Source organism: Schistocerca gregaria, unplaced genomic scaffold (assembly GCF_023897955.1).
Source record: "Schistocerca gregaria isolate iqSchGreg1 unplaced genomic scaffold, iqSchGreg1.2 ptg001171l, whole genome shotgun sequence".
Taxonomy (NCBI): Eukaryota; Metazoa; Arthropoda; class Insecta; order Orthoptera; family Acrididae; genus Schistocerca; species Schistocerca gregaria.
The window spans coordinates 55,001-62,500 of record NW_026062501.1 but is presented as its reverse complement, the minus strand read 5'-3'; the positions used below and the strand labels follow the sequence as shown (position 1 = coordinate 62,500).

At 53.7% G+C, this 7,500-nt stretch overlaps 3 non-coding genes across 3 annotated transcripts in view; all 3 read left to right on the top strand.

Moving 5' to 3' along the window:
• Positions 1-3,713: 3,713 nt before the first annotated feature.
• On the top strand, positions 3,714-5,606 carry LOC126329334 (small subunit ribosomal RNA). Its single transcript, XR_007562213.1, has one exon. It is a non-coding gene; the product is annotated as a small subunit ribosomal RNA (ribosomal RNA).
• A 362-nt stretch (positions 5,607-5,968) lies between these two features.
• LOC126329348 (5.8S ribosomal RNA) lies at positions 5,969-6,123 on the top strand. Its single transcript, XR_007562226.1, has one exon. It is a non-coding gene; the product is annotated as a 5.8S ribosomal RNA (ribosomal RNA).
• Positions 6,124-6,311: 188 nt separating this feature from the next.
• The window catches only part of LOC126329344 (large subunit ribosomal RNA), a 4,222-nt gene continuing 3,033 nt past the window's right edge, over positions 6,312-7,500 (top strand). Inside the window, exon 1 of the ribosomal RNA XR_007562223.1 lies at positions 6,312-7,500. This exon is cut by the window's right edge and continues 3,033 nt beyond it. This is a non-coding gene — a ribosomal RNA (large subunit ribosomal RNA).

Here is a 7,500-nt window from a genome sequence, read left to right as displayed (position 1 = left end):
ACCAGTTTATCGCTTAACCTAACTGTGGCTGTACCAGTTTATCGCTTAACCTAACTGTGGCTGTACCAGTTTATCGCTTAACCTAACTGTGGCTGTACCAGTTTATCGCTTAACCTAACTGTGGCTGTACCAGTTTATCGCTTAACCTAACTGTGGCTGTACCAGATTATCGCTTAACCTAACTGTGGCTGTACCAGATTATCGCTTAACCTAACTGTGGCTGTACCAGATTATCGCTTAACCTAACTGTGGCTGTTCCAGATTATCGCTTAACCTAACTGTGGCTGTACCAGATTATCGCTTAACCTAACTCAATTTGTCCCTTAACCTAACTCAATTTGTCCCTTAACCTAACTCAAGTTGTCCCTTAACCTAACTCAATTTGTCCCTTAACCTAACTCAATTTGTCCCTTAACCTAACTCAATTTGTCCCTTAACCTAACTCAAGTTGTCCCTTAACCTAACTCAAGTTGTCCCTTAACCTAACTCAAGTTGTCCCTTAACCTAACTCAAGTTGTCCCTTAACCTAACTCAATTTGTCCCTTAACCTAACTCAATTTGTTCCTTAACCTAACTCAATTTGTCCCTTAACCTAACTCAAGTTGTCCCTTAACCTAACTCAAGTTGTCCCTTAACCTAACTCAAGTTGTCCCTTAACCTAACTCAAGTTGTCCCTTAACCTAACTCAAGTTGTCCCTTAACCTAACTCAAGTTGTCCCTTAACCTAACTCAAGTTGTCCCTTAACCTAACTCAAGTTGTCCCTTAACCTAACTCAATTTGTCCCTTAACCTAACTCAATTTGTCCCTTAACCTAACTCAATTTGTCCCTTAACCTAACTCAATTTGTCCCTTAACCTAACTCAATTTGTCCCTTAACCTAACTCAAGTTGTCCCTTAACCTAACTCAAGTTGTCCCTTAACCTAACTCAAGTTGTCCCTTAACCTAACTCAAGTTGTCCCTTAACCTAACTCAAGTTGTCCCTTAACCTAACTCAATTTGTCCCTTAACCTAACTCAATTTGTCCCTTAACCTAACTCAATTTGTCCCTTAACCTAACTCAATTTGTCCCTTAACCTAACTCAATTTGTCCCTTAACCTAACTCAATTTGTCCCTTAACCTAACTCAAGTTGTCCCTTAACCTAACTCAAGTTGTCCCTTAACCTAACTCAAGTTGTCCCTTAACCTAACTCAAGTTGTCCCTTAACCTAACTCAAGTTGTCCCTTAACCTAACTCAAGTTGTCCCTTAACCTAACTCAAGTTGTCCCTTAACCTAACTCAAGTTGTCCCTTAACCTAACTCAAGTTGTCCCTTAACCTAACTCAATTTGTCCCTTAACCTAACTCAATTTGTCCCTTAACCTAACTCAATTTGTCCCTTAACCTAACTCAATTTGTCCCTTAACCTAACTCAATTTGTCCCTTAACCTAACTCAAGTTGTCCCTTAACCTAACTCAAGTTGTCCCTTAACCTAACTCAAGTTGTCCCTTAACCTAACTCAAGTTGTCCCTTAACCTAACCCACGTTGTCCCTTAACCTAACCCACGTTGTCCCTTAACCTAACCCACGTTGTCCCTTAACCTAACCCACGTTGTCCCTTAACCTAACCCACGTTGTCCCTTAACCTAACCCACGTTGTCCCTTAACCTAACCCACGTTGTCCCTTAACCTAACCCACGTTGTCCCTTAACCTAACCCACGTTGTCCCTTAACCTAACCCACGTTGTCCCTTAACCTAACCCACGTTGTCCCTTAACCTAACCCACGTTGTCCCTTAACCTAACCCACGTTGTCCCTTAACCTAACCCACGTTGTCCCTTAACCTAACCCACGTTGTCCCTTAACCTAACCCACGTTGTCCCTTAACCTAACCCACGTTGTCCCTTTGCCTAACATAGTTCACTGCTCGGAATCTCTGGTGTCGTTGTTATCCTCATGTAGATGTCTTGCGAGTGTTGCTTACTTTCCACATATTCCTGCTATCCACTGTCAATTGTACTGCAATAGGACTATATCGCCGACCCCCCCCCTCCCCCCCCTCTGTCCCCCTCTGTCCCCCTCTTTGTGTCTCTGTCCTCTCAAGCTGGTCGGTCTGGCGTTTGAGTGTTAAATGAGCCTCGCAGCTGTTCAGTTGCATTCAGATGTCGACGCCCTCAGTGTACGTCGTGGTATGGTCTGTGTCCATTGTCCGCTGATGTCGTACGCGTAACCCACACGCTGTACCGATCATCGGTCGTTACGTACAGAGTGAAGTAGTGTGATACGTGTGACCGTACGCTGGCTGTGCCCAACGGTGTCGAATCTCAATTTCCATATGTTGTGCTTGTTGCTACTTGTCTCGTCTCCCAATAACAGCTAGGTTGCACTGTGGTACGCCGTAGAGGCGTGTGGGAGGAACGTACGAACGCATTGTATGTCACCCTGGGTCGCTGGGGGTGGTGGTGCGGTGAGTCAGGTCAGGTCAGGTCAGCGTGAGCCGTCTGATGTAGTGACGCGTGTATTCCGACTTTGTCGTATTGCCTCACACAAAGTGCTACCCTGGTGGACCGCGTTCCATATCTGGGACATGCCGCAGATGCCGGTTGACAGTGGATCGCGGAAGGTACATCGCATACGTGCGCGGGCCACCTTCCACGTGTTCTCTTCTGCACATGTCGCAGTGTGTATGTGGTCTGATGTAGCGTGTCGTGACACATGACATCCTGGCATGCAAGAATTGTTGAATTCGCAAATGTAGGTGGACATCTACGTTTACTGCCCAAGATACGCAAATGAACTGGAAATCCGTTGTTGAGCGGTTGTTCACGCTGGAGGTGAATCTGTGATGGCGACGATCGGTACAGCTATTAACCGGTTGTTTCAGCGGTACCCGCCACATCCACACGCGTGACTAGGCCCATGTGGGTATGAAGCGATACGCGGCGGTGGCTTGGTGGGACTGTTCCCGGCCGGTGAAGGGGGGCCGCCCGGCGTGTTGGCCGCGCGCTGCGTGGGCGCACGCGCAACAGGCGGCTGGTGGGGGGCGCCGAGTGGCAGGAGCGCCAGCCGACGGGCCCGGCAGGCGGCGCAGCTACGCTGCGGCGCACCCTGCACGCGGCGCCTGGCGGCCAAAGTTGGTTCAGCCGAGCCCGGTGCGAAGCGCGGTGGACATCTGCAGTGTGCTGGTCTGATTGAGGACTGTGTGCGTTGAGGATGCGCCGCCGCCTGGCACTCGGCGCCGCGACGCCGTCTGCTGCTCGGTCGCCCCAGCGGTTCTCGCAGGTGGTTTGTATCGCAGTTGTGCGGACGTGTTGGCGCGTGCGCTGTGCTGGGAGAGTTCGCTTCTGCACCCAAGTGGGGCTTTGCCCTTGTGTGGCGCTGGCGTTGGAGCTGCCGGTCACCATAGGTGGCGCGTGTTGTCTCCCGCCGGCAATGCCACGACAGCACGCTCCCGGGCCTCTGTCGGCAGCGGCAAGCTCAGTTGGGAGCAAGGGTGTTCGCACTAAAACCGTCTACTCGCCTAACTCCGGGCGATTGCGCCTCTCTCGAAACCGACCAAGTACCTAGGACGGCGCTGCGCGCCGCCGGGACCTGAGAGGGTTTCGAGGTGTATCGTGCAGGGGAGCTCGGCCTCCTCCTGTTTGCAGAATAATTGAGCGGACGCTTGCGTGTTCGCGCGGGCCCCCGGGACACACTCCCGGGCGGCCGGCTGCTCAGCTCTAGTTGACGCAGCTCCCTGGTTGATCCTGCCAGTAGTCATATGCTTGTCTCAAAGATTAAGCCATGCATGTCTCAGTACAAGCCGCATTAAGGTGAAACCGCGAATGGCTCATTAAATCAGTTATGGTTCCTTAGATCGTACCCACGTTACTTGGATAACTGTGGTAATTCTAGAGCTAATACATGCAAACAGAGTCCCGACCAGAGATGGAAGGGACGCTTTTATTAGATCAAAACCAATCGGATTGGCTTGTCTGGTCCGTTTGCCTTGGTGACTCTGAATAACTTTGGGCTGATCGCACGGTCCTCGTACCGGCGACGCATCTTTCAAATGTCTGCCTTATCAACTGTCGATGGTAGGTTCTGCGCCTACCATGGTTGTAACGGGTAACGGGGAATCAGGGTTCGATTCCGGAGAGGGAGCCTGAGAAACGGCTACCACATCCAAGGAAGGCAGCAGGCGCGCAAATTACCCACTCCCGGCACGGGGAGGTAGTGACGAAAAATAACGATACGGGACTCATCCGAGGCCCCGTAATCGGAATGAGTACACTTTAAATCCTTTAACGAGTATCTATTGGAGGGCAAGTCTGGTGCCAGCAGCCGCGGTAATTCCAGCTCCAATAGCGTATATTAAAGTTGTTGCGGTTAAAAAGCTCGTAGTTGGATTTGTGTCCCACGCTGTTGGTTCACCGCCCGTCGGTGTTTAACTGGCATGTATCGTGGGACGTCCTGCCGGTGGGGCGAGCCGAAGGGGTGCTTTCGCGTCCCGAGGCGGACCCCGTTTAAATCCTACCAGGGTGCTCTTTGTTGAGTGTCTCGGTGGGCCGGCACGTTTACTTTGAACAAATTAGAGTGCTTAAAGCAGGCAAGCCCGCCTGAATACTGTGTGCATGGAATAATGGAATAGGACCTCGGTTCTATTTTGTTGGTTTTCGGAACCCGAGGTAATGATTAATAGGGACAGGCGGGGGCATTCGTATTGCGACGTTAGAGGTGAAATTCTTGGATCGTCGCAAGACGAACAGAAGCGAAAGCATTTGCCAAGTATGTTTTCATTAATCAAGAACGAAAGTTAGAGGTTCGAAGGCGATCAGATACCGCCCTAGTTCTAACCATAAACGATGCCAGCCAGCGATCCGCCGCAGTTCCTCCGATGACTCGGCGGGCAGCCTCCGGGAAACCAAAGCTTTTGGGTTCCGGGGGAAGTATGGTTGCAAAGCTGAAACTTAAAGGAATTGACGGAAGGGCACCACCAGGAGTGGAGCCTGCGGCTTAATTTGACTCAACACGGGAAACCTCACCAGGCCCGGACACCGGAAGGATTGACAGATTGATAGCTCTTTCTTGATTCGGTGGGTGGTGGTGCATGGCCGTTCTTAGTTGGTGGAGCGATTTGTCTGGTTAATTCCGATAACGAACGAGACTCTAGCCTGCTAACTAGTCGCGTGACATCCTTCGTGCTGTCAGCGATTACTTTTCTTCTTAGAGGGACAGGCGGCTTCTAGCCGCACGAGATTGAGCAATAACAGGTCTGTGATGCCCTTAGATGTTCTGGGCCGCACGCGCGCTACACTGAAGGGATCAGCGTGTCTTCCTAGGCCGAAAGGTCGGGGTAACCCGCTGAACCTCCTTCGTGCTAGGGATTGGGGCTTGCAATTGTTCCCCATGAACGAGGAATTCCCAGTAAGCGCGAGTCATAAGCTCGCGTTGATTACGTCCCTGCCCTTTGTACACACCGCCCGTCGCTACTACCGATTGAATGATTTAGTGAGGTCTTCGGACTGGTACGCGGCATCGACTCTGTCGTTGCCGATGCTACCGGAAAGATGACCAAACTTGATCATTTAGAGGAAGTAAAAGTCGTAACAAGGTTTCCGTAGGTGAACCTGCGGAAGGATCATTACCGACTAGACTGCATGTCTTTCGATGTGCGTGTCGTGTCGCGCAACACGCTACCTGTACGGCAGTGGCCGTGCGCCGCGTGCGGAACCACGCGTGCCTCTCAAAACTAGCGGAAGTGTTGTTGTTGTGTGGTACGAGCGCTGAAGCTCTGGAGCGGCTGGCCTGCGGTACCTGGCGCCTGGCGCCGGTTTTGAATGACGTTCGCCCGAGTGCCTGTCCGCTCCGGTGTGGAGCCGTACGACGCCCATCGGCTGTGAGGCCGTTGGACACAAAAAAAATAGTGGAACAGGGGCCGTCAGACGCCTCAGTCCCGCAAATGCTACTGTCTTGAAAGAGACAGTGGGAGACTGAAAAGGAAAAGATCACCCAGGACGGTGGATCACTCGGCTCGTGGGTCGATGAAGAACGCAGCAAATTGCGCGTCGACATGTGAACTGCAGGACACATGAACATCGACGTTTCGAACGCACATTGCGGTCCATGGATTCCGTTCCCGGGCCACGTCTGGCTGAGGGTCGGCTACGTATACTGAAGCGCGCGGCGTTTGTCCCGCTTCGGAGACGTGGGAGTGTCGTGGTCGCCTGTGTGGCCGGCCGCGTCTCCTTAAACGTGCGATGCGCGCCCGTCGCCTGGCGGTTCGCATACCGGTACTTTCTCGGTAGCGTGCACAGCCGGCTGGCGGTGTGGCGTGCGACACCTCGTACAACGACCTCAGAGCAGGCGAGACTACCCGCTGAATTTAAGCATATTACTAAGCGGAGGAAAAGAAACTAACAAGGATTCCCCCAGTAGCGGCGAGCGAACAGGGAAGAGTCCAGCACCGAACCCCGCAGGCTGCCGCCTGTCGTGGCATGTGGTGTTTGGGAGGGTCCACTACCCCGACGCCTCGCGCCGAGCCCAAGTCCAACTTGAATGAGGCCACGGCCCGTAGAGGGTGCCAGGCCCGTAGCGGCCGGTGCGAGCGTCGGCGGGACCTCTCCTTCGAGTCGGGTTGCTTGAGAGTGCAGCTCCAAGTGGGTGGTAAACTCCATCTGAGACTAAATATGACCACGAGACCGATAGCGAACAAGTACCGTGAGGGAAAGTTGAAAAGAACTTTGAAGAGAGAGTTCAAAAGTACGTGAAACCGTTCTGGGGTAAACGTGAGAAGTCCGAAAGGTCGAACGGGTGAGATTCACGCCCATCCGGCCACTGGCCCCCGCCCTCGGCAGATGGGGCCGGCCGCCCGCGCGGAGCAATCCGCGGCGGGGTCGTGTCCGGTTGCCTTTCCACTCGCCGCGGGGTGGGGCCGTTCCGGTGTGCGGTGGGCCGCACTTCTCCCCTAGTAGGACGTCGCGACCCGCTGGGTGCCGGCCTACGGCCCGGGTGCGCAGCCTGTCCTTCCGCGGGCCTCGGTTCGCGTCTGTTGGGCAGAGCCCCGGTGTCCTGGCTGGCTGCTCGGCGGTATATCTGGAGGAGTCGATTCGCCCCTTTGGGCGCTCGGGCTCCCGGCAAGCGCGCGCGGTTCTTCCCGGATGACGGACCTACCTGGCCCGGCCCCGGACCCGCGCCGCTGTTGGCTCGGGATGCTCTCGGGCGGAATAATCGCTCCCGTCAGCGGCGCTTCAGCTTTGGACAATTTCACGACCCGTCTTGAAACACGGACCAAGGAGTCTAACATGTGCGCGAGTCATTGGGCTGTACGAAACCTAAAGGCGTAATGAAAGTGAAGGTCTCGCCTTGCGCGGGCCGAGGGAGGATGGGGCTTCCCCGCCCTTCACGGGGCGGCGGCCTCCGCACTCCCGGGGCGTCTCGTCCTCATTGCGAGGTGAGGCGCACCTAGAGCGTACACGTTGGGACCCGAAAGATGGTGAACTATGCCTGGCCAGGACGAAGTCAGGGGAAACCCTGATGGA